The sequence below is a fragment of the Balaenoptera musculus genome, chromosome 13, assembly GCF_009873245.2.
Source record: "Balaenoptera musculus isolate JJ_BM4_2016_0621 chromosome 13, mBalMus1.pri.v3, whole genome shotgun sequence".
Lineage (NCBI taxonomy): Eukaryota > Metazoa > Chordata > Mammalia > Artiodactyla > Balaenopteridae > Balaenoptera > Balaenoptera musculus.
The window spans coordinates 729,441-755,762 of NC_045797.1; the positions used below are offsets into that span (position 1 = coordinate 729,441).

Below are 26,322 nucleotides of genomic sequence, written 5' to 3' on the forward strand. Positions count from 1 at the left end.
TCCGCTCAGCGCGGAAGCTCACCTGCAGCCCCCGGCCCACCCTGTCCCCATCCTCTTCTCTGGACACTCCTGCCACTCAGGCAGTGCAGCCCGGAAGCCGCACGAGCGCGCGCACACACAGGGCGCTCACACGCGCACGCGCACGCACACACACGTGCACTCACACACGCGCGCTCACACACGCACAGACACGCACAGACACACACAGGCACACGGTGCGGGGAGCTGCTGCGCACACTGGCCTCTCGGCCCGGAAGACCCTCCCCACGTGCCCTCACCGACATCCCTGCACATGGAGGGGGCACCAGGTTCGCAGGACCCCTGACCCTCGCGCTTCTGCTGCACGGCTTCCTTTCCTGCGCTCCGGGGAGCTGGACTCCCGCCCGTCCAGGCCCCGGGCCCATGCCTGGCACACACTGGGCACTTGGTAAAGTTCAACGAAACCGAGCCTGTAGGAGGGGTGGCAGTTTGCACCTCTCGGATGAGGACGGTGGTGCAGGCGGAGGTTCCAGACTCCCTCCGGCCCCCAGGGAGAAGCGTCAGAAGACAGCCACGGAGGTCAGAGCACAGCTGCCGCGTGAAACCCTAGTTCTCAAGAACAGGACGCCTCTCAGAGCGGGGACGGGGCTGTCATCCTGGAGCTGGACAGGGGCCGCGGCGCACAGCGGTGCCTGGTACCCCCGCAGGTGGACAGCGAGCAGGGAGGCCCAGCCAAGGCCCAGCATCGTCCACCAGGTGGAGCGTCTGCTCCGTGTCACCCCTGCCTCAGGCTGGGCGCCCAGGAACGGGATGTCTTCTCCGTCCGTCTGCGGCCAAGCTTCTGTTTTCCTTCGCAGGCCTCACACAGACAGAAAGCAGTCAGGTTAAATGCCTTCCACGGGGCACCCCCTGAGCGCACATGGATCTGGTGTATAACACGTTCCATGTCCTTGCGTGTCTCTTCCTCTCTGCCTTTTAAAAACTCTGGAGTAATTTCACCCAACTTGTTTTACTCAATCTATCAAGTGCTACTGAAACTCTCCATCTTTAAATACTCTTCTTAATCCTGACTATGAAACACATTTTTAACCCCCCAAATTTGTCATATTCATCCCTATATATAAGCTTTCCCTGAGGTCTCTGCTCTATTTCACTGAAAAAATATTAGTTGACTTTACCAGCCATCTCTCATTTAAAAACAAACAAACAAAACAAAACAAAACAAAAACCTTTCCAATAGATTGTAATCAATGTCTTAAAGGCTTTGAGCTTCTAAATAGGATAAAAAAGAAATTAATACCACTTATGAGAGTAAAGATTAAAGTAAAATCCCAAGCAAACTTTGTGCTTCACTCAGTTTACAAATCTCAGGGCATTCCTAGAAAACTTAGTGTTAATTAAAACTGTGTAAAAGTACTCTGTGATCATATCTAAGATAAAAGTATGTGCTATGCTCAGAGAATTATAAAAACGTTTTTCCCCTTTTTGTTTTAACTTGAACCACAGTCCTGTGGATGCAAACTTTGTGACATCCAGCATCCCTGACCTTATCCTGCATCCCTGGTCACATCCAGCATCCCTGATCCCATCCAGCATCCTTGATCACATCATGCATCCCTGGCCCCATCCAGCATCACTGGTCACATCCAGCATCCCCGGCCCCATCCAGCATCCCCGATCCCATCCAGCATCCCCGATCCCATCCAGCATCCCCGATCCCATCCAGCATCCCCGATCCCATCCAGCATCCCCGAGCCCCATCCAGCATCCCCGGTCCCATCCAGCATCCCCGATCCCATCCAGCATCCCCGGCACCATCCAGCATCCCTGATCCCATCCAGCATCCCCGGCACCATCCAGCATCCCCGATCCCATCCAGCATCCCCGGCACCATCCAGCATCCCCGATCCCATCCAGCATCCCCGATCCCATCCAGCATCCCCGGCACCATCCAGCATCCCCGGCACCATCCAGCATCCCCGGCACCATCCAGCATCCCCGATCCCATCCAGCATCCCCGGCACCATCCAGCATCCCCGGCACCATCCAGCATCCCCGATCCCATCCAGCATCCCCGGCACCATCCAGCATCCCCGGCACCATCCAGCATCCCCGGCACCATCCAGCGTCCCCGATCCCATCCAGCGTCCCCGATCCCATCCAGCGTCCCCGATCCCATCCAGCGTCCCCGAGCCCATCCAGCATCCCCGGCACCATCCAGCATCCCCGATCCCATCCAGCAACCCTGGCCCTAGCCAACTCCACATCTACGTGCCCCAAACCATCAAGGTAACAAAAAATGCCCACAAGTTCCCAGTGGCTCCTTAGGGAACAGCTCTAGCCCCACTGAGAACTACTGACCCAGAGGATTTCTGAGGCCATCAAGCTACCTAACGGCAAAAGCGCTGATCGAGTATCTGAGGGACCCTCTGTCGCAGGCCTCCCCTCCACCCCAAGCCCCCTGCTCTGCCTGCCCCTCCCCCACCGAGTGCAGACACACGTCACACTGGCCTCGGTTCAGTCCCTCTGTCCCCTGAGGCAGGTGTCCTGTCAGTGTTACCCTGCAATTTCTCCTGTCCTGTTGGCACCTCTTTGGGGCTGGGTTTGGCTACAGACTCAAGACTGTTGTATCCCACATTATCCAAGTAGCCCCCCTGACTCTCAGGAAAGACTAAACAACCCTGGTGACTCAGACTGACTTCTGGACAGTCATTACAGATCAAAACATACAGTTCTTTAGAGGAAAGAGGGCCTAAGAGGAAAAGGACCACAAGAGGGCGCAGCTGCACTGCCCCGCCCACGGGTCGGCGTCCTTTCCAGACCCTCAGCCCCACGAGGGCAGGACCATGAGGCCGCAGCGGAACAAAGGCCCCGACAAACTCCGCGGAGAGAAGGGGAGAGCTGAGGACGTCGGGATGGCTACAAGGCCGGGAACGGAGAGGCAGCCATGCTGGGTGGGCATGAGTGGGGAGCCAGGCCTGGCCGCACAGGCATCGGGGCCAAGCTTGCTGCCTTCTGTTGCCCACCGTTTGAAGAAAGGTTAGTTCCCGTTTTTAAGCATATCCTATGTTTGCAAATGTATAAAAAAATACACCACTCCGGGTTTAAAAATCCCATCCCCCGACCACGGAGGGGAAGTTACAAATGATAAAACAAACTAGTGAGGAAAAAAGTAGTGTGAGAAGTCACTCCACGTGACTGATAACTCCAAGGGTGTTAGGGCCTGTTAACAAGGAAAAGTTACCGACAGCAGCTAGTACATAAATTCCCAAAGTAATAAGAGTATCCCCCGCCAAACGTGGAAGCACACTTACCCGAATTATTACATTTCAACATCAAAAAAAAAAAGGGAGGCATGGGGGTGGGTGGGGGAGGGATGAGGAGGCAAAGCACAGAGGATTTGGGGGCAATAAAAACACTCTGCATGAGACCATAACAGTGGATACATGTCATTACACACTTTCTCAAAACCCACAGAATGTACAACACCAAGAGTGAACCCTAACGTAAACTAGCAACTATGATCTATCAATGTAGGTTCATCAATTATAATAAATGCACCATCTGGGGGGGATGTTGATAACAGGGGAGGCTGGGCGGGGGGGCAGGGGGTGTATGGGAAATCTCTGCATCTGCCCCTCAACTTTGCTGTGACCCTAAAACTCCACTAAAAAATAAAGTCTTTAAGAAAAATTAGCAAGGCTGTAAAAACTGAATGATACTCAAGTAGTCCCCAACTCAAGCATCAAAAATTTGAAGCCAATTCTGTTTACAATTTTGCAATTTCCACAGGAGCCATATAATAAATTTCATTAATAAAATCATGACCAACCCACAAAAGCTTGCTCAAGTCCAAACTGTAGCTGAAAAGGGAGACGGCATAGCAGCAATCCAGGGATGATCACCTCGGACAAATTACGTCACACTCCTCGTCTGTAAAACAGGTATGGGAATACCCGCCATGGGAATTTCATGTGGCGTTCAAGTTCAAGTGAGAAAGTTACACCTGACAGTCATGAGTGACAACCCCCCCGAACCCAATCTGGGGCTGAGTGACAGGCAGAGGGGAGTCCAAGATTCAGCAGCCTGGACGACGGGTACAGGGTCTGTGCGGAAGGGGGGTCCTGGGCAGTGGGAGCGGGGCCAGAGGGAAAAGACCCCCAGCCAGGGCGCCTGTCAACGCAGAGGAGAGGCGTCTGCTAAGTAGAGGTCGTGGTGAGCAGGGAGCGCCTTACACAGCCCTTCACTGCCAAGTGCTCGTGCGAGAGCAACACCAAAAGGTTTCCAGAGCTTTAATCATCTGTTCTCCCGTGAAAAGTCCTTCCCTGATGTCATCTAGCTCTCTATGGCCCCTAGAGAAATTTCATCCACTTAAAAATGGAAATTCAACCACAAAACTCATGTATTTTCTACCCTTAGGAAAAAGATATTCAAAGCCTTGGAAAATATCCAGACCTAATCAAAAGCAAAGTCCACAAAGAGAGCAGACTTTCAACCTAATTCCTTGACACACGTAAACTGCACTCCCAAATGGATTTCCACTGTATTTGGATTCAGGCATCTTTTAAACCAGGAGCATGGAGACTGAATAAAGACTTTAAAGCATGATAAAAAAAAGCCAAATTTGAGTTCAAACCCAGATCGGCCATCTACTACCTGGGAGAAAGGTCTTTAGCTTCACTGAGCTCCCCAAAAACTTCCAGGAGCCTCACCATCACTGCTGGCTTTGATGGTGGGCATGGGGGGGGTCCTCTCCTCTGCCCCTTCGTATCTTTGCTCAGAGGTCACGGCGGTGAAACCTTCCCTGACCTCCCACCCCAGACCTTCCTCTAACTTACGTCTCTACCCATCACTTATCACCATCTAATGCGTCTCATTTGTTTGGTTATGATCTCTCCCCACAACAAAGACATAAGCCCCCTGAGTATGGGGAGTTTCATCTGCTCTACTTCCTGCTGTATCCCCAGAGACTGGGACATATCTGGCCCAGACTGAGGTTTCAGACATATTTAACTGAACATGTGAATTCAAGTGAATTAATTCACCCCTCCGCTGAGAATCATACACTGTGATCAAGCAGAATTTTATTCCAGAGATGTAAGAATGGTTCAATATCAGGAAATCAATCAATGTGATACAGCACGTTAACAAAATGAAGAATAAAAATCATATGACCATCTCAATAGATGCAGGAAAAGCCTTTGAGAAAATTCAGCATCAATTCATGAAAAAAAAACTCTCAACAAAGTGGGTACGGAGGGAACATACCTCAACATAATAAAGGCTGTACATGACAATCCCATAGCTAACATCATAAAAATAAAAATGTTTTGCACAGTGACCGGCACACAGTAAGTACTCAACTATTGTTAGTTTCCTTTCAGTTCCCAAGTCAAGATAATTGGCCAACAGCTGCTGAACACTCCAAGTGGGAAACTCTAAAAGCATGGTCAAAAGATCACTCTACCCAGTGAAACAAACAGGAAAAGCAGAGTTGCCTATCACAGTACTACTCAGTGTAGCTGTAACTGTGAGATTTTCTTTTCAACCTACAACGAGATCAGCGCAGAAGTTGAGAACAGGTAAAAAGTTACTAATTTGACAGAGAAATTTTACATCTTCCCAATCTAAAAAGAAAAAAATTGAGATTTGTACTCGTATGATTTTTTTTCACTTCATTTTTCTAGTAACCCATTTTTATTGCCTTTCACAGAAGCATCAGTCAACAATGGACCAGAATTTTTTTTTTTTTTTAAAGAAAAGCCTCACTCTTCACTACAGTCTGGGGAGCACTGGTCACGCCCACCTGCCGGGGCCCAGGAAGCCGCAGAGAACCAGCAAAGCTCGCTCGCACTGCATGTGCGGAACTGCAGATCGGGCCGGGTTCTAAGCCAAGAGAGGATGGACAAGGGGCGGGCGGAGACGTAGGCTTGGCCAGGAGCTGCCTCGGGGGTCCAGGCCGGTTCCAGAACATAAGAGAATTCCCTAAGACAATGTTTCTCAGATTCTCCTATGACTGCAGTGGCAAAGGAATCAGAGGCCCAGGGGGAGAGGATGACAAAGGAGCACGAGGGGCCTTGTGGCTGATGGGCTGCACGGAACCACCCTGTTGGCAGAGATGATGTCATGAGGAAAAACTGACAGTGTGAAGCTCAGTACGCGGCTTACGTGCGCCAGTTACACCCCAGTACAGGGAAATTCCTGGAAGGCGAAGGAGAGACATAAGGCACGGAAGATGGATACGAAGTCAGGTCAGGATGAACAGGCTGCGGTTCCTCCAGCCCCCCGTCCCCAGCAGCTCTGACGGGCCACGCGCAGCACCGCCAGTGCACAGACATGGGCTGCAGCACACTCACTGCTCGTGTGTCTGTGTCTCATCAGAGTTTTGCAACCGCTGCACTAAATTCACACTGTCCGGGAGAACTTCACCCTTTACCCACCTTTTCTAGCATGTAAGGGTCAGCGATCCTTAACCTACAGGCAGGCTGTTGGTCAGATCTGGCCGAGCTCCCGAAGGACACACGACTCCGAGGGAGACCTTCCCCGTCGGCCACTTGCAGGACTGTCTCTGGGCTGCCTGCCCCTCCACCCCCGGAGCAGCTCCCCCAAATGAGGACTTGAGCCCACGCCTCTCTGTGTGTACCTTCTTATCATACAGGATTATGTGCTAAATGCGTAAAAACTAAACAGCGAGAGTCTTCCAAGACAGAGCAGATGAAATGTTTGAGGTTCACTGTCTAAAACAGTTATCACTCTCTTTTACCACCGGCTGGTGAGCGTTTACGGAACATCACGCGAGGCTGCTTTGGTCCCTCCTGAATGTGACCCCAGAGGAAGGTATCACAGCGTTTCCGTGGGACTGTACTGCCCACCTGGAGTCAATCGTGTGGGGATGAGCGACTACATCCGTCCGTGTCTATTTTCGGGGGTATCCACACTGTTTGCAAACAGCTCCAAGAGAACATCCAGAATAGTGGAACAGGGATGAAACGTGGCTCAAAACATTTCTCAGTTACCATCCGCCCCAATGGGACCCACAGAAGTCCTGCTACTTCCACACAAGACGCAATGTGGTCGAGGGCCTAGACCCATAAACTACATAATATTTCACCCCAGCCTTAAAAGACCTCTCTCTTCCTGCAGATAACCTCCGAAGACTATCTAAAAAGACCACCTTTTGTCTTATTATTGTTATTACTTATAAACATCTTGTCTTCTGTACCTCATTGTAACCCGAGGGAAGGATGCCCAACATTTAAATCCCTCACAATAAATAATACACACATACGCTTAATACTTACTGCAGAAACGAAAGGGGTAAAAATACTAATATGGTTTCCATAAGCCTATTTATAGCCCAGAGATTTTAACAAGAGAATCAGACATTTGAAATGTTTAGCAACTTTGAGAAATGTTAGCACGTTAGTAGAAAAACATATATATATTTATATATATGACACAAATGAGAGAGATACACCTGTCCCCCAGGTAGCTGCTCAAGAGTCCCTGTGGACCAGTTCTCCTGGAGCCCACATCTCTGCGTAGCCTGAGGCCAGCGCTTCAGCTGCGGGAGGAGTGGCTCTGTGCCCCCGACCCCTGCCAGGGCCACACGGCTGGGTACCTCAGTGGGTCCCCTTTCCTCAGGGTCTGTGCCCAGGCCCTCCAGGACGGTCACCCCCCCGAGACGCCGCTGCTCAGGCTCCAAGCCAGGCCGGTGCAGAACAGGGACACAACTTGTTGGAGGCATGGGCTCTGTTTCTCTCCTGCCGAGTGCAGGGCCTCATTACTCTGTCATTAAAAAGGTCTCCTGCCCCCCTCCACCAACCTGCCAGCACTTCTGGCTTCCAGAAACCCTGGATTTCTGGAAAGTGGAACTCTTCAGGGCCAGAGAGAATATAGTATTACTGTCATGTCTTGACTTACTTTTCTCCACACAAATATAAACAACAGTTGAACTCTAAGTTGAGGAAGCAACTTCTCCATAATTCTTGTAAAGATGTCACACAGGCAAAGATTTAGACATGCCTTTCTCCATGAATGCAGCAGTAAACGAGCTAAAAAATATTTGAGCTTTATTTTTCCCCCAAATAACTATCTCCCCACCTTATCACTCTCTCTCTCCTACCCTTAAAAAAACAGCACGATGGGAAAAGAATCTCTCCAACACATAATGCTGGGAAAACTGGATCTCCATATGCAAAAGGAGACCCTTACCTTGAACTATATACAAATATTAACTCAAAGTGAATTAAAGACCTAAAAGTAAAACCCAAAACTATAAAACTACTAGAAGAAAACATAGGGGAAAAGCTGCATGACGCTGGATTGGACAGGATTCTCAAATATGACACCAAAAGCACAGGCAAGAAAAGCAAAAATAGACAAATTTGACTATATCAAACTTAAAAACTTTTGTGCATCAAAGGATACAATCAACAGCATTAAAAAGTCAACCTAAGGAATGGGAGAATATATTTGCAAATCATATATGTGATAAGGGGCTACTCAGAATATATAAAGAACTACAACTTAACAACAAAAAAACTTACATAATCCAACTAAAAACTAGGCAAAAGACTTAGAATAGACAATTCTCCAAAAAAAGACATACAAATGGCCAACAGACACATGAAAAGATGTTCAACATCACTAATCATCAGGGAAATGCAAATCAGAACCATAATGAGATACCCCCTTCGCAGCCACTAGGATGGCTATTACAAAACAAAACAAAACAGAAAATAACAAGTGTTGGTGGGGATGTACAGAGCTGGCAGCCTTGTGCGCTGTTGGTGGGATCGTAAAATGTGCAACTGCTATGGAAAAATGTACGGCAGTTCCTCAAAAAATTAAAAAACAGAACTACCAAATGATCCAGCAATCCCACTTCTCGGTGTGTATCCAGGAGAACTGAAAGCAGGGTCTCAGAGGGATATTTGACGTCCCATGTTCACAGCAGCATTATTCACAATAGCCAAGAGGTGAAAGCAACACAAACATCTATGGACAGATGATGGGTAAATAAAATGTCGCCTATCCCTTCAGGGAACACCATGCAGCCTTAAAAAGGAAGGAAACTCTGACACACGCTTCAAAATGGATGAATTCTGAGGACACTATGCTCAGTGAAATAAGTCCGTCACCAAAGGACAAATACTGTATGATTTTGCTTACGTGAGGTAAAGGAGTGCTAAAGTAGTGAGATCCATAGACAGAGAAAGCAGGAGCATGACTGCCAGGGATGAGGAGGGGGGGGGCGGGAAACGGGAGATGCTATTTAATGGGTACAGTTTCAGTTCCACGGGATGACAACGTGGAACTGGAGATCTGATTCACAACAATGTAAATATACGTAACACTACTGAACTGTACCCTTAAAAATGGTTACGATGGTAAATTTTACATGTTTTTATCGCAATTTAAAAAAACCCACGACATATTTGAAACGGCACTAGTCAGAGCCTTACAGACGCACGTTTGAGCCCCGTCAGCCCTGCCACTCACTGGGTGGCCCGGGGCAAGCTGCTGTCTGAGTGCCAGCCTCCTCATCTCTATAAATGAGGGTATAAATAATGTATGACCCAAGACGCTGATCTGAAGCCTAGAGAAGAACGGCTGACACAGAAGACGTGCGCAGCGGGACGGTGATCCCACCTCCGGGGCTGCACCCCTGCATCACACCATCAAGGCAGCCTTCACCCCCCCCCCCCCCCCCCGAAGGACACTCCGGGAGGTTCGCCAGGAATCCACATCCAACCCTCACAGGAAGGAAAGTCAGCAGGACTGTAATCCCCACTTTGCCGAAGAGGAAAGTGAAGCACTTACTTTGGGGTCTGACCTGCCCCGGCCCCGAAGTAAGCGACGGAGCCCCGACAAACCCTAAAACACTCACTTTCCTTCACAGACAGGAGATGGAGCTGGCAGTGAGAGAAGAAAAGTGACAGCGTGGAAACAAGAGGGGCCTAACACAGGAAACAGGCCATAAGGACAGTGTCCCAAAGGTCAGTTAAATGATCAGACAGGATTAAGGAAGATACCTTTTCCATTTACAATCTCCATTTCCAAACATTGGTTGAAAGGCCATCTAATCCCAGGCCTAACTTTACACAAGGCCAGGCCCCCCGCAGACACTCATTTCCATACTCAGCTGTCTTTCAAGGCAGTTTTAACTCCACCTCATGATGCAGTTTGTTTTTTTGGCTGCACCATGCGGCTTTTGGGAGCTTAGCTCCCCAACCCGGGACTGAACTTGGGGGCAGTGTGAGCACCGAGTCCAAACCACTGGACCGCCAGGGAATTCCCATGGTTAAATCAATGTATTTTCTTACTTCTCTCCCCAGCTAAGCTGGAAAAGAGCTGGTTAACACCCAGGCTGAGCTGGAAGCATTTCAGAGGTCAGTCCAGTGCAGAGCAGCCCTGGGCGTAGACAGATCAGGCCGGAGAGAGCTCAACGCCCCAACCCTGCACACACCTCCTGAAGCTCTGCCCATGCCTTCCTGAGACCCGGGGGTCGGCCGCAGCCCCAGAGGCCCCTCCTGACGGCAACAGCGGGCCCTCGGACGGACGGACGCACTGTCACCCACGCCTCCTCCTGGGAAGGAGGTCAGGGATCAGGGACAGGAGGTCACAGCCATTGACAGGGGCGACGGAGTGGGCCCTGCAGCCAGCTGTGGACAGAGCGGCGGCTGATGAAAGCTTCTGGGCGGGGCCTGGCCAGTGAGTGGGAGGAGCCACAGGAACGCAGGCGGGGGCAGGGGCGGCTGTCGGCCACCTGCGAAGACCAGGGCTGCTCTACGGCCAGGGGACACCCGGGAGGCCTCTGAACCAGACAGGAAGTTACTCAGGGTTTACCCAGATCGCTCTGGCTGCTGTCTGAGCCGACAGGTGGGGAGCCAGGAGGAGGAAGGGGACCGTCAGGAGTCGGCTGCCACAAGCCAGGTGCGCGGTGACTGTGACCTCATCAGACCCCCTCATTTATTCACTGGGGCCCGCCGTGAACCCGCACGCCCACCTCCTGCTGGGGCAGGGAGTGAAGAGGCCAGGACCGTCCAGGTGGGAACCCCACGGCGCTGGGGGAGGGGAGGGAGGGGCTCCATCACTCACTGCGGGATCCCCAGCGCCTAGGGCGGGCCCTGGGATAAAGGTGTGCAGAATAGACGACCTGCAGATAATGGCTCTCAAGGCTGATTTCGTGCCAAACCAGTTATAAATGTTTGCCTGTTTGTTTAAATGTTGAGCAACTCACTGAAAACATCGTAACACACACACACGTGTGCACACACAGCTCACCAGAGAGTGCTGAAGGGGACTCCAGCTCTCACACCAACCATACCACAGAGTAAGTTCCACTCCACAGAGGTTGTGTTTGAGGGTGGAGGGTAATAGGCTGTTTTAAAAGGTCAAGACACAATTATTTTAAGTGTGCAGACTGGGATACCTCTTCAGAGGCTAGAGTGTCACCACACCCCTTCATAATTCCACAGTCATTTCTAATGGAATACAAACCAACACTGTGCTGCAAAATAAAAGTAACGGTTTGGGAAGTTATTAATAGTCGATTGTAAGACAACAATTAGAAAGTTTTATTTTCTTACTCAAGCACAGCCAATTAAAATCAACTCATATTTACAGACTAAGAAACCAAAAGAAGCTTCTTCGATGCCATGCAGCCAGCTACCTGAGGACGACACACTTTGGTTATTTTCAGACATTTTAACACTGCTAAGGACATTTAGAAACTCTCAGGACCAATGCCCACGTTGTCCAGACGGGCATCCGTAACAGCCCGGAGCATCACAAGTCTCCACCTGCACAGCCTCCAGACAGGTGTCGCCTGCAGGCTCTGAGCCGAGGCTGGTCTGCACGGGTGTGGACGTCAATCCACACAGAACCGCTTCTAGGAGGAGACGTGAGCTCAACCACCCCCGAGGGCGGGACCCAAGTGCTGAGTCACGCACCCTGGCGGGGCCGCTGCGGTGCTCCTTTCCGACGGACCGTTCAATGTGTTCTTAAAAGTTTTCTCACAGCTGATGTCAAAGGATGTTTGCCTCCAATACATTCTGCAGACTAAGCCAATTTGACTAAGTCACATTAAAAAAAAAAAAAAAGAGAAAAGCCAGAACAACAGAGGCATTGAGCATTACAAAAACATGAGCAAGCTTTGCTGGGCTGTTAGAACGGAGCCTACAATCCAAGGAAGGGAAGGGTAAACACTTGTACATCTGTGATTACCTGCCAGTAGACATCAGGGACGCTGCAGCAAAAATGCCCACAATGACCTTCCTCCTGCTCCGAACCTGCAATGTCTTAGGTGTCTAACAGTCCAAGACCATTTCTCTTTGCTGGAAAGTGTTAACATCTAATGGTCCAAGGTCATCTCTCTTTGCTGGAAAGTGTTAATAGAGCAGTAAGATCTTGTATTTTACGTCTTTATTTCATTAGACATTCAGCCCTTTGTTTATCGTGCGTCATAAAGATGCCGTGTTTACTGGAAGAAATAAATCAATTCTTTCTCAAACACACACACAAAGTTGGGTACCCTGACATCAGAAATCTCATGAAGCATTTTACACTTCAAACTTTGAAACTTTAACTTGCAGAAACTGCCTATTCTCTAATTTTGATTAAAGAGGGTAATATATATGAATCTGACAGTATGTCCAGCGTGTTATAAAAAGGTCAGTTCATGAGTCCCGTGTTAAAACTGTAAGTCCTTGCAATCAACGAGAAAAATATGGTCCCAAGAAGAAAGGCATAGGTTCACCTTGTAATCTGTTTCTAAATATAAATAACAACTCAATTTAAAAAAATGAATTTATTTATTTATTTATATTATATTTTTGGCTGCCTTGGGTCTTTGTTGCAGTGTGTGGGCTTCTCATTGCTGTGGCTTCTCTTGTTGCAGAGCACGGGCTCGAGGCGCATGGGCTTCAGTAGCTGCAGCACACGGGTTCAGTAGTTGTGGCTCGCGGGCTCTAGAGCACAGGCTCACTAGTTGTGGTGCACGGGCTTAGTTGTTCCGCAGCATGTGGGATCTTCCCAGACCAGGGCTCGAACCCTTGTCCCCTGCATTGGCAGGTGGATTCTTAACCACTGCGCCACCAGGGAAGTCCCAACAACTCCTTTTTTAAAAGACTCAAGTTTTTAACACTTTGGCAATTCCTCAAAAAGTTAAACACGGAATTACCATATGATCCAGCAATTCCACTCCTAAGTATATAGTCAAAAGAATTCAAAGCAGGGACTCAAACAGACATTTGCACACCCATGTTCACAGCAGCATTAGTCACAACAGCCAAAAAGTGGAAGCAACCCATGTGTCCAAAACAGGTAAACGGATAAACAAAATGTGATCCATACACACAGCAGAATGTAGTTCAGCCATAAAAGGAAGGAAATCCTGACACCTGCTACGACGTGACGAGCCTGGAGGACATCGTGCTCAGTGACATAAACCAGACGCTAAAAGGCAGATCCTGTGGGACTCCACTTACACGAGTTCCCCAGAGTCATCAGATTCGTACAGACAGAAAGTAGGACAGAGCTCCCAGCGGCCAGAGGCAGGGGAACAGAGGAGTTAGCGTTTAACAGGGACAGGGTTTGTTTGGGATGATAAAAAAGTTCTGGAAATAGTGGTGATGGCTGCACACGTTTGGGGGTTTTTTTAGTTGTAGTATAGTTGACATATAACATTATTTTCGATTCAGGTTTACAACATAGCGGTTTGACATTTGTCTACACTGAGAATTGATCTCCACAATAAATCTAGTTACCATCCATCACCATACAAAGTTACAAAATTTTCTTTCTTGTGATGAGGACTTTCAAGATCGACTCTCTTAGCAGCGTTCAAATACACAGAACACTATTATTAACTACAGTCACCATGCTGTGCATGACATCCGCCGGACTTACGTGTTTCCTAAGTGCAAGTCTGTACCTTTTGACCCCCTTCACCCATTTTGCCCACCCTCCCTCCCCACTTCTGGCAACCACCAATCTGTTCTCTGTATCCGTGAGTTTCGTTTTGTTTTGTTTGATCATTTGTTTTTTGTTTTTTTTAGATTCCACATAAGTGAGATCATTTGTCTTTCTGTGTGACTTATTTCACTTAGCATGACACCCTCTAGATCCATCCTTGTTGCTGCAAGTGACATTATTTCATTCTTTTTTATGGCTGAGTAATATTCCACTGCATACACACCACATCTTCTTTATCCATTCATCCGTCGATGGACACTTAGGTTGTTGGTGCCCTTTCTTCTCAGCTCAAAGAAGTCCCTTTAACATTTCCTACAAGGTCAGCGGAGTGTTGATGAACTCCTTCAGCTCTTGCTTGTCTGGAAAACTCTTTATCTCTCCCACAAATCCAAATGGTAACCAAGCTGAGTAAAGAATTCTTGGTTGGAAGGTCTTTCCTTTCATCACTTCAAATACGTCAAGCCACTCCCTTCTGGCCTGTAAGGTTTCTGCTGAAAAAATCTGATGAACTTAACAGTTCTGAACTGTACACTTAAAAATGGTTAAATGGTAAACTTTACATTATGTATGTTTTAGCACCATAAGGAAAAAACAAAAGCAATTAGAAATGAGAAATAAACTGGGGAAAAAAAGGAGTCCAGTTTTCAAAGCGTTTTCACCTCCACCATTTCATTATTATTCTTTTCATTTTACAAATGAAAAACTGAGCTCCAAACACCAAATCAGGGCAAAGCACAGATCAGCTCCCCAGCCGGGGGGCTCTGCAGCCCAGAGCTCGCCCCCTCTCAGGACAGCCTTCTCGTTCTTCTTACTCCCCCTCTCTCCACCAACCTTCAACTGAACAATTTAATGATCACCTGGGGGCAAAAGCATTATTCATAAGACTAAGAGAAAAACCTGTAACCATCTGAAAAAGTAGGTATTTTACAGAGGATAGGCACATACAACACCTTGTGTGTCCAGCACCCAATTCCACGTCTGGATACATTAGGATGCTTTCAGCTGCAAGGAACAAAAAACACCCAAAGTCAAACTGGTGTAAACTATGAGAAATTTATCACACTTAATTGGGAGATCGGGGTTGGGAGAGACCCAGGCCCAGGGCAGATCAGCAGCTCACAAATCCAGGTTCCTTCCATCCTCTGTTCTGACAACTTCGTGCCAGATTTGTCTCAAGGCTGATCCCTTCATGGTCGCAGGATGGCTGCCAGGGGGGAACAAGGACTACCATTTCATCATCTGAAGGTTCATTACTACCATTATTACAAGGGGCACTGAAAAAAAAAACAACCCTGCATTTTGTTATTAAGAAGAACACAGGGAATGGATGCTGCCAGGCAAGCAACAATGCCCACTCTGCAGCGTCTCAAACTTTTACAGGTCCAGGAATCCCCGAAGGATCTCATTCAGTGGGTCAGGGTGGGGTTAGGTCACAGGTGATGCTGAGGCTGCTGCCCCACCCCGGCCCCCAGCATCTGACAGCCTCGTCCTGTATCTGTCAGGCTGGCTGCCGGGGGGCTTGGGAGCTCACCACCCAGCTCTCTCTCGGCTGCACAAAACACTCAACGGTGACAAATCAACCATAAACTCCAGCCCTAACGCAGACACCAGGGCCGCCTGGAGCGAAAGACATCAACACCGTATCAACCCAGCACCCCCTGGAGTCTGTGGCTTGGAAACATTTCTTAGTGAGAACTGTTCCTTCAAATATTGTTTACTGTATGAACTAGTCCCTCCCAGGGTTCAGGCTGCTGAAGGGCCCCCCGCCTGCTCTGGCATCCTGCTGCACCTCTACTCGGTCCCAGGCTGCAGACTTTGCTCTCCTGTCTCTCTGGGTCTCTCTCTTTAACATACAGGAAATCCTTTGAAAGGAATACGTCTCACCTGCGTCAGCAGACCCCACTGGGCACCTGGTGCTCAGATTAACAGCACCTGAATCACCTTTGTGTTTAGAAGGATGGACCACAGCCAGGCAGAAAACATTTGTTTTCCCTGATCCACCCCCGTTTCTAGTGCTGACGCCTCGGTTCTCCTTCTGTGAGACCGAGTGAGGAAGCCCTGCTCCCCCGGGTGGACACCCGCCCACTGAGGCCAGGCGGACCCGCTGCTCCCAACACCGGGATCCTGAGCCCAATGACACAGCGGGTAAGAAAGCCGGAAAGGACTCATCCCAAGAGAGGCAATCTGAAGACAGGGTGACTAATACCCCAGTTCTTTCCGAGACATGAATAATCAGTTTTCCTCTTATCTACAATTTCACAGCCTTTCCAATAACCCCCTTTCTTGACTTACGTTAGCCAGAGCTGCTTTCTGTTATCTGTAACCGAAAGAGCCCAGTGGACAGACAGACTGACTTCGGAGAACCACGCACTTCCCTGCACAGCAGGACGGGTCACTCAGCTTCAGAGACGACCTGACAAGGGGACGGGGTCCATCAGCACATGTACTCTGTGTCCCTTTGCAAACATGGAGCGATTCCTTCTGTGTTTTATGGGCAACAAAGAGGGCACTTCAGACATCAACAAATGGTACTTTCCCAAAGGAAAGCCCCAAACTGGAAGGGTCCACACTGCACGGCTGACACGGCTGTAAACGAGGCACAAGTCCTGCCACGAGGGCTCACCTCACACATTCTAGAAACAGAACTGTCTTCCTCAAACGTGCAAAGGAAAATGACCAGAGAAAGAAGCAAGCCACAGAAAAAGATACCCGGCTTCCCCTGAGACCAGAGACGGACCCTTCCCAAGAACCGTAACAAGAAGAACACGCCAGGAGCTGTGAATTCATGGCCAGTGGACATAACGGGCGTTGATCACATCCCAACTCACCGCATGAGGCCAGTGCTACCTTGACACCAAAAACCAGACACAAACTAAGAAAACTACAGAACACAGCAATTATGAACACAGACTCAAAAATCCTCAAAAAAAAAACCCCAAAAAAACAAAAAAAAGAAAACCTAAGGAAACCTAAAAAATAAAACATTGCAAACATCTAAAAAGGATTTTACACCATGATCAAGTGGAATTTACCCTAGGAATGCAAGTTTGGTTTAATATCCAAAAATCAATCAATGTAATATACCATATTTACAGCCTAAAGGACAAAAACCAAATCCCCGATTCTCTCAACGGGCGTAGAAAAAGGATTTCAGCAGCCTTTCATGATAAAAAACACTCCTTCAAAAACTAGGAATAAAAGAGATATACTTAATGGTCAAAAGATGAATGCATTCTCCAAAAGATCAGAAACAAGACAAGGAAGCCACTTGTAGTCATCCTTGTACTGGTGGGTCTACACATACCATGGATTATTGCTGAGCCTTAAAAAGGAAGGAAATTCTGACACAGGCTACAACACGGATGGACCTTGAGGACATTGTGCCGAGTGAAATAAGCCAGACACAAAGGGACAAATCCTGTGTGATATCCACTGAGACAGAAAGTAGATGGTGGGGCAGGGGCAGGGGCTGGGGGAGGGGACGGGGAGTTGATGTTTAGTGGGGACAGAGGTTCAGTTTTACAAGATGAAAGTTCTGGAGACGGACGGTGGGGACAGTTGCACATTATGAATGTATTTAATACCACCGAATGGTGCTCTCAAAAATGGTTAATTTTACACTCTAGGTGGATAGTGTCAGAATTGAATTAAACTGTAGGACAAACTGTAGTATAGATAATGCTGCCAAAATATTTTCACATCAAATTCTCTTCACATTTACAATTACTTTCTTGGGTTTGATTTACAGAAGTGGATATTCTGGATTACAAGTTATAAATCATTTCAGACTTGATACATACTGCCAAATTATTTTCCTAACAAATTTTACAAATATACCCTCATACCAGTGATATAAGATAAGTATGTTTTTAATAAGATCTGCTAATATTGTAGGCAACTGATAATATCTATTTTATTTCTTTGAAGAATCACTAATCACGCTGGAACACTTTTTGTACTTTTGTACATTAATTACATTTCCTCTTTTGTTTCTATTTTGTTATAGTATCTCTGTTCATGTTCTTTCCCTTACACATGTACTAGGGTTTTCATATTCTGATCAACGCATAATACTAATATTTTCGATGTTGCTTTTGTTGCAAGTGTTTTTCCCAGTCTGTTTTTTGTTTTTAATTTTCAGAAATTTAATTTATTCTTATTCAAATGTCTTTCCTTCTGACTTCTGAATTTAAAAAGTACTTCTCATTCTAGGACTTCCCTGGTTAGAATCCACCTGCTGGGGCTTCCCTGGTGGCGCAGTGGTTAAGAATCCGCCTGCCAATGCAGGAGACGCGTGTTCGAGCCCCGGTCCGGGAAGATCCCACACGCCGCGGAGCAGCTAAGCCCGTGCACCACAGCTACTGAGCCCGTGTGCCACAACTACTGAGCCTGTGCTCTAGAGCCCGCGAGCCACAACTACTGAGCCTGCACCCTGGAGCCCACGCGCCACAACTACTGAAGCCCACGCACCTAGAGCCCGTGCTCCGCAACAAGAGAAGCCACCGCAATGAGAAGCCCACGCACTGCAACGAAGAGCAGACCCCGCTCTCCTCAATTAGAGAAAAGCCCACGCGCAGCAATGAAGACCCAACGCAGCCAAAAATAAATAATTAAAAAACATAAAAAAGTACTTCTCATTCTGAAAAATTTAATAAACATTTCTATTTTATTTTAGCATTTATCTGGCTGAATTTTATAAGTAACTATTAAATATTATGCATTTGGAATTTCTTCTAATGTAATATAAGGCTATAAAGCTATAAACTGGTTTTTCCCCCCTAACTGCTAACAAATGATCTCACCATATGTGGGACATTAACTGAATAATTTGCCTCTTTCCCCCTGAAAACCTCGTTATCACAGAGCTTGTGTGATGAGCTATGATGTGTAAACAGCCAACACGGCTCATGTCCCACCCCCCACATTCTTCCCTGCAGTAACCAGCTTTCTGTTATTCTTGCCCCTTTATTCCTCCAAAGAAAGAAACGTCAGGATAATTCTATCAATTTTACCAGAAGACTCCCACCTGGAATTTTGATTAATGGTATTGAAGCTATACATTAATATGGAAAACTGAAAAAGTTCACAAGAAAAAATGTTCATGTTTGATCCAGAAGATTTCACCCATTCACCTGGAAGCCTCACTGGTGCAGAACCGCATCTTCCCATGTCCGAGAACTGTTCCTGCACTAATCCCGAGGGAGAGAAGAAATACTGAAATACTGCACAGAATTACTGAAATTACATGGAGTTGAAATAAGCCTTCAGATCTATTTTAATGCTGACTGAAGGCATCTTTATTAGCATTTACTCACGTGTTATTATACGGCAACATTTAAAGAGCTCTACCTCACTAAGCCAAACCCCATACATACCAAATAAAACATACGACACCATTATTCATTCATTTGACAAGCACTTACTGAGTGCCTCCTGTGTGCTCTGCATTGTCACTTGGGCGTGGGTGACACAGGTATTCCAAAAAGCATCAGCAGCTTTTTGTGGGACAATGTTGCATTCTTACAATCTAAGCCCTTTAATCAAAATTTATCTAACAAATCCAACCTCAAATTTTGACTTTCATCCCATTTGTTTAGCTAATCTCTAGCAATGCTTCCTCCTGGGAGGCATGATTAACCCAGACTGCGCAAAACAAAGCTTCATTTCTAAAAAGTTCCCAAGCCCTGTATCCTTGGCTTTCCCATCACCCACTTAATCTCTGTCTGCTGCAGCCTTCACGTTCCAGAAACTATCACCACAACTTCCTTCATAGAAAGCATCTAAATGACCAAACGTATTATCAGAAAGAGATGTGGGTGTTTCTTTATTTTAAAAATCAAAAGGGCTCAAGCTGGGAAAACGCTTCTTTTAAGTCTGGTCTCACGGTCCTCAAATGACCTTTGTGGGAAAAAACAGACCTCTGAAATTTTGAGGAATCGCTAGAACTTTTTTGTCTTTTGTCAAATTCAATAGACAGCTATATAATAAAATTAAGCACCGCTTTCTAAACTTCACTGATGTCCTTTGTCATCACCAGTAACACTAGAGAGGGGAAAGCACCTGACAAAGGCTGGAAAGCCCAGGTCTAACACAGGGAAGCAAAAAATCACGTAGCCTGCATACAACTGTGCATAAGTACCCATGCTAACACATTCTGTTAAAACCATGAAGAAACTGCCTTAAACAGACATCTGCAGATGCCTCCTGCTTTGTGCAAATCTGGCAAATGCCCAAGAGACAAAAAGTGCTCTCATTTCCTGACGCGAGTAAGCCAGCATTAAAAAAAAAAAAAAAAAAAAAAAGACATTAAGTCCAGAACCACCATTAAATTATCTCAGACATTAGCCTGGCAGCCACTTCAAAGTTACATCATTGTAATTCTGGTCTGTCTTATAAAACAGATAACCTAGTGTCCTATACATATATCTTTAAAAATTTTTTAAACATATTTTTTTCATCATCATCCTCAATCATGTAAATATATTCAATCACCCGAAACCGGCTAAGTGCTAACAGAACTTTCCAGATTCTAGTTGGAGCTGAAGCTCTTACTATCTTAGACTCATTTTTTTTTTTTTACTTTATTTATTTTTGGCTGCGTTGGGTCTTCGTTGCTGCACGCGGGCTTTCTCTGGTTGCGGCGAGCGGGGGCTACTCTTTGTTGCGGTGCGCGGCCTTTTCATTGCAGTGGCTTCTCTTGTTGTGGAGCACGGGCTCTAGGCGCGCGGGCTTCAGTAGTTGTGGCACGGGGGTCAGTAGTTGTGGCTCACAGGCTCTAGAGTGCAGACTCAGTAGTTGTGGCGCACGGGCTTAGTTGCTCCGCGGCATGATCTTCCCGGACCAGGGCTCGAACCTGTGTCCCCTGCATTGGCAGGCAGACTCCTAACCACTGTGCCACCAGGGAAGTCCCTTAGACTCATTTTTGAAAACAGAAAACTAGTCTCAGCCATGTTCACAAAGGATCCCTGGCTTTTACAGAAACATCACTACCCACACTCCAAAAACAAAGGCTGCTCGTTTGGTGGATGAATTACTCCACCTCAAGATTCTAATGAAGACTACGCTCTAATCCCTGACACGTGTCTCACGGTGACAAAATCTACACTGTGCTCCACAGAAAGAACAGTTCTGACGGCAATCCGTTAGGACCCAAGGGAATTGGGGTATTCTAATGTGGGCAATGACCTTAAACTGTGATGTTTTGGACACCATTTTACCACACACTCTCCGGATGAGAAAATTTGAAAGTAGTGAACGAATATTTATTTTGTTGTAAAATTTCCCATTAGAATATCAGAAAGAGGCATTCAGCTCAAGCCTGAGGAGTCAGGCTCAATTTTAACCTATATTCAAACCTCTGAAGAATAAATCCAAGCTGGAAGGAAGGCATAAGCCAGACGCCAGAGGTCTCTTCTTTAATTATGTGCTCATTACTGATTAGCAGGGGTCGTTTTTGTGTTTCTGCATCTGCCTCTGTAAGCCCAGGACTGACAGCACGACTGCCCTTGAGGGCGTCCAGGCACTCGAGGCCGCGGCTGGTGATCTCCCCATCACGTTCCAAGGATTCGAGAGAGACATCCTCGACTGACGTCACCACATCCCGCCCCTTCCCCGCTGTCCTCCGGTGGAGACGGCAGGACGCCCGGCAATTCCCACAGAAGCCCCGCCCGCAGGGCCACCGCCTGGCCGGGGTCAACCTCCTGGGCAGGCTCGGGGGCTCAGGAGCTCCTGGAGGAGCCCCATCCCCACCGAGGGCGCACGGCTCAGAGCACGGGTCTTGGCCCCAGCCGAGCCCTCGCGGCACAGGAGCACAAAGATCACAGGCACCACAACCACGTGCTTGTCCGAGTGCAGGGCTCCCGTCCAGCACGAGGCTCAGGGGCTGAGCGTGGGGCAGCAGCAGACACGGAGAGGGGCCTGGACCGAGTCGCCTGACAGCGCGCATCATCCGACACCTGGTTCCGCCGGGTTACCAAGTAGTCCCGGAGGAAGAGGAAGCTTCTCTTCTCAGAAGTGCGGCAGCTAAGACGGGACATGCCTTCAACTGCAGCATCACAACATCAGCCGAACCCTAAGGAGTTAACCATCTAGGTGGGAAGTCCGCAAAACGCGGCCCCCAGGCCTGTGAGCTCGGAGTTCTCACACGTTCACCCGTGTTCAGGAAACCTCCACTCCCCCCTCTTTCCTGACAACCAGCAGGGAGGGTGCGTGATGGGCGGGGCCCCGTTCGTTCTGGATGTCTCACACGTGGAAACTGGTCTAATTCCGAGACCAGCACTATTCCCTTCGCTCCGCACCCGAGGCAGAGGCGAGCCAGGCCACCCCCAGCGGGTGAGCGCGAAGCTGGGGTCTGAGCACAGGCTCTTTCCCATGGTAACATCTGATCACACAGCTCTTTTCATCCCGGTAACGTGGAGCTGGCAGGGGTACAGGAGCGCCAGTGGGCCGGTGCTCCAGCTGGAAAAACCAACATCCCTGGAATCAAGTCACCAGAATTCAAGCTCCAGCTCCTTCCTGGGTCAGCTTCCTACCCTGAGCGCATCTTTCAAATTCCCAAATCTCTGATTCTTCATGCGAAAGCAAGGATGTTCGTATTTATTCTTATTCGTCATTCACCTACTTACTGAGCATCTAAGAGGCGCCAGGCGTTGTCGCTAGATCCTGGGACACAGGCTGAACGGAGAAAAACCACCTCTGAAGGGAGTGGGGTGTAGGGTGGAGCTCTGGGGAGTCACCCCTCACAAGCGACGTGGCAGGTTTTATACCATCGGGGTCATGGTGCACGGGGCCGGCGGGGGGCTGGGGAGGGAGGAGGGGGAACAACAGGGCTGGACTGCCAAGGCCGCATGGAAAAGATCACTCCAGAAACGAACCCAGAGGACTGGGAACACCTCACAAGGCACAAAACGTTGGGAAACAGGATATGTAAAAACCTGAAGACACAAAAGAAAAAGGTGTGTCCTAATTTCAAACAGCTCTCAGAACACATTTCTCCCCGGCAACTGGGGGAAGGAAGGGGCGGATGAATCACAAATGGGGCTGGAAAGGTGGGGACTGGGGACGAGACAAAAGGTTTCATAAACCCCAAAGCTCTGCACACACAGATGAGGTTCAGGACAGTCGTTACTAAGGCCCAAGTCATCACCAATGGTCAACATTCCCCCGTGATGCGAGGCTAGCGCACACACAGCCCGGACAAGCTCAGACACAGGCTCCAAGACCAGTCTTGAGCTCTGCTCCAGAGGCACTGAGGTGCTTCATACCTTCCCACCCTTTCCATGCAAAATTTCAAATCCAAACAACTGCAGTTCTCAGCCAGACGGTCTGCATCTGGAGAAGCCAGCCTGTGTTTCTAACAGAAGCTTAGAGGAAGCTGAGATCTGCAGGGTCCTTATGAAGACCTTTCAGTCCCCCCTTCTGGAGATGTGAGGGTCCGACACCAAAAACACTGTGCCGCGTCCCTCTAACCTCCATAGTCTCTGATGAAAACCTGTTGTCTTTCCAATTCCTTCCCATAAACGAATGGTGTCATTTTCCTCTGGCTGCTTTCAAGGCTGGTTTTTGTTGTTGTTGCTTTAATATCTATCTCTTTATTTATTTGGCTACACCGGGTCTTAGTTGCGGCACGTGAGATCTTTAGCTGTGGCATGCGAACTTTTAGTTGCGGCATGTGGGATCTAGTTCCCTGACCAGGGATGGAACTCAGGCCCCCTGCATTGGGAGCGCAGACTCTTAGCCACTGGACCACCAGGGAAGTCCCTTTCAAGGTTTGTTTTTTTTTTTTTTTTAAATGTCTTTAGTTTTTAGAAGCTTAATTATGATATGTCTTGGCCTGAATTTTCTTGGGTTTATCCTATTTGTGGTGTGTGCAGCCTCTTGAATCTGTAGGTTTACATTTCTTGCCAATTTGGGGAAATCTTTAGCCATTATTTCCTCTGGGCCTTCTCCACCCCACGCTCTTCCTCCTCTGCTTTCAGAATTCCAAGGTCCCACAGGTCCCCAAGGCTTTGCTCTGTTCCCCAGTCTATTTTCTCTGCCGTGAGTGCGGGTGAGGCCACAGTTTTTTCTGGGTGTTTGGTTGAAGTCGAGCATTTACTGTCTAAACATCTTTCTTCTCGTTAGACTGTCTTTCCTGGTCCCACAGAGAACAGTCTTCGTTGTGACATGTTTTTGGTCTGTACCTGCTGGCATTTCTAGACGGCCAGAGTCTGGGATAAGACGGGGATAAGATGGTAAAAAGAAAAACCAGACAACTCATCACCCCATTGTTCATCAGGCCCCGTGGTCCCTGCCAGCTTGCCTTCTTCTCTCCACATTTCAGAACTTTTTTTTTTTTGGCCGCGTCATGCAGCCTGTGGGATCTTAGTTCCCCGACCAGGGATCAAACCCAGGCCCACGGCATTGAAAGCACCGAGTCTTAACCACTGGACCGCCAGGGAATTCCCCACATTTCAGAGTCTTACGCTTGTTTTATACATAATGTCCAGCGTTTATTGTGCTTAGTGGGAGGAATAGGAAAATGTCCATCTGCTCCATATTCCCCAGCTTCTTAACAGTTCGAATGCTGGGAAAAAATCTAAAGGTTAATACTTGGCGATATGTGAAAATTCTATGAAATTCAAATTTCAGTGTCTGTAGTTAAAAGGTCATTGGAATGCAGCTGTGCCCATTTACTTACATGCTGTCTACAGCGGCTTTCACGCTACAACAGCACAGCTGAGCCGAGGTGACAGTATCTACCATGTGGCCCTTTAGAGAAAAGGTCTGATCGAGGGCCCTGATCATCCACAGCTGCCGACATCATCGCCTCCTGACGGGAGGACCCACCGCCTTCCCTCACGCAGTCACGGGTGTGGGAGCCCACTCAGGCTTCTGGGCCGCAGCTTCCAAGGAGACGTGCAGGTCGAGGCCACGTTCACACCAACACTAAGACGGCAACTGCCTCTCTCACTCTCCTCTCACGGGTCACTGTGAAGTCTTCCAGAAGCTACGTGACATGAAGTATTACAAAAGAATGAAAGCCAGCTGTCTTCCATTAAGACATTGACGAGATCTGCCCAAAAAGTATTTTTAAAGCCACTCTTCTCTCTACGTCTGAAGTATTTTAAAGCCACTCCACTCTTCACTATTTTGTTTCTTTGGAAAATAATCACAAAATATTTATGTTAACATACAAAAGGTTGATTAAATTTCAAATACAGCAAATATCAAGAAGCTCTTCAGGGTCCTCAATAATTTTTAAGAGTGGAAAGTGGTCCTGAGACCAAGAAGTTTGAGAACTGCTTCTTTAGATCCAACAATCAATTTATACACTTTATAGGGAACAAAGAAGTTAAACTATGCCCAGAGGATGTGACCTGCCAAATCCAGACTGTAGGAAGTTCTTCAAGACAAGGAACCCGTTTCTTCAACAAAAAGAATCACAAGAACAGGAAGGGGGAAAAAAAAAGATGGAAGGGGTACCTATATGTTAAAAGAAACTGAAAGACTTATCAAGCTCTCAAAAGGTATGAACCTTATTTAGATCCCAATTCAGAAAAAACTATAAAGTGAATGCCTGAGATAAAATGAAAATTGAACACTAACTGGGTAGTTGATGATATACAGGAAATAGTACTAATCTTTTTCAGGTGGGATAATGATGTTGTAGTTATGTTTAAAAATCTTTTCTAGAAGAATCCTTACCATCTTAGGATACCTATTAAAATCTCTAGGGACTTCCCTGGCGGTCCAGTGGTTAAGCATCCTTGCTTCCACTGCTGGGGGCGCGGGTTTGATCCCTGGTCGGGGAACTAAGATCCCACATGCTGCGAGGTCAAAAAATAAAATAAAATAAACAAAATCTCTAGGATACGACACAGGGCAGAGCAGAGGGACAGGACTGGGCCTCGGTCACAGGTGAGGTCACGCCAGGCTGTGAGGACTGAAGCTAAGGTAGGACATGGGGACACATTATTCTACTTGTGTTTATGTCTGAACTCTCCATTAAAAAAAGTTTAGGGGCTTCCCTGGCGGTCCAGTGGTTAAGACTCCTCGCTGCCACTGCAGGGGGCACTGGTTCGATCCCTGGTCCGGGAACTAAGATCCCACATGCTGCACAGCACAGCCAAAAAATTTAAAAATTTTTTTAAATTAAAAATAAAAAAAGTTTAAAAGTACAGACTTCATGACATTCTTCCCCAGAAGCAGGGGATGAGGCTGGCCAATCTGCACTGGCACGACCCCCGTGCAGGGAGGTCTGCAGCCCACGTTTCGGGAGCAGCTCTCCCCGGTTCCTGACTCTCCCCCAAGACATGCCAAGTAAACCGGGCTCCCGGTTGAAGGCTGGCACGTCCCTACCTCCTGAGGGGCTCAAGAGACACT

The 26,322-nt window shown here is 47.9% G+C and overlaps 2 protein-coding genes across 3 annotated transcripts in view; both read right to left on the reverse strand.

Moving 5' to 3' along the window:
- The window catches only part of LIMS1 (LIM zinc finger domain containing 1), a 103,962-nt gene that overhangs the window by 71,077 nt on the left and 6,563 nt on the right, over positions 1-26,322 (reverse strand). The window lies entirely within an intron of this gene.
- The window catches only part of GCC2 (GRIP and coiled-coil domain containing 2), a 58,510-nt gene continuing 56,637 nt past the window's right edge, over positions 24,450-26,322 (reverse strand). The window contains exon 24 of the transcript XR_005022395.1: positions 24,450-24,946. The gene's annotated coding sequence lies outside the window, so the exon portion shown is untranslated. The remainder of the gene's footprint in view (positions 24,947-26,322) is intronic.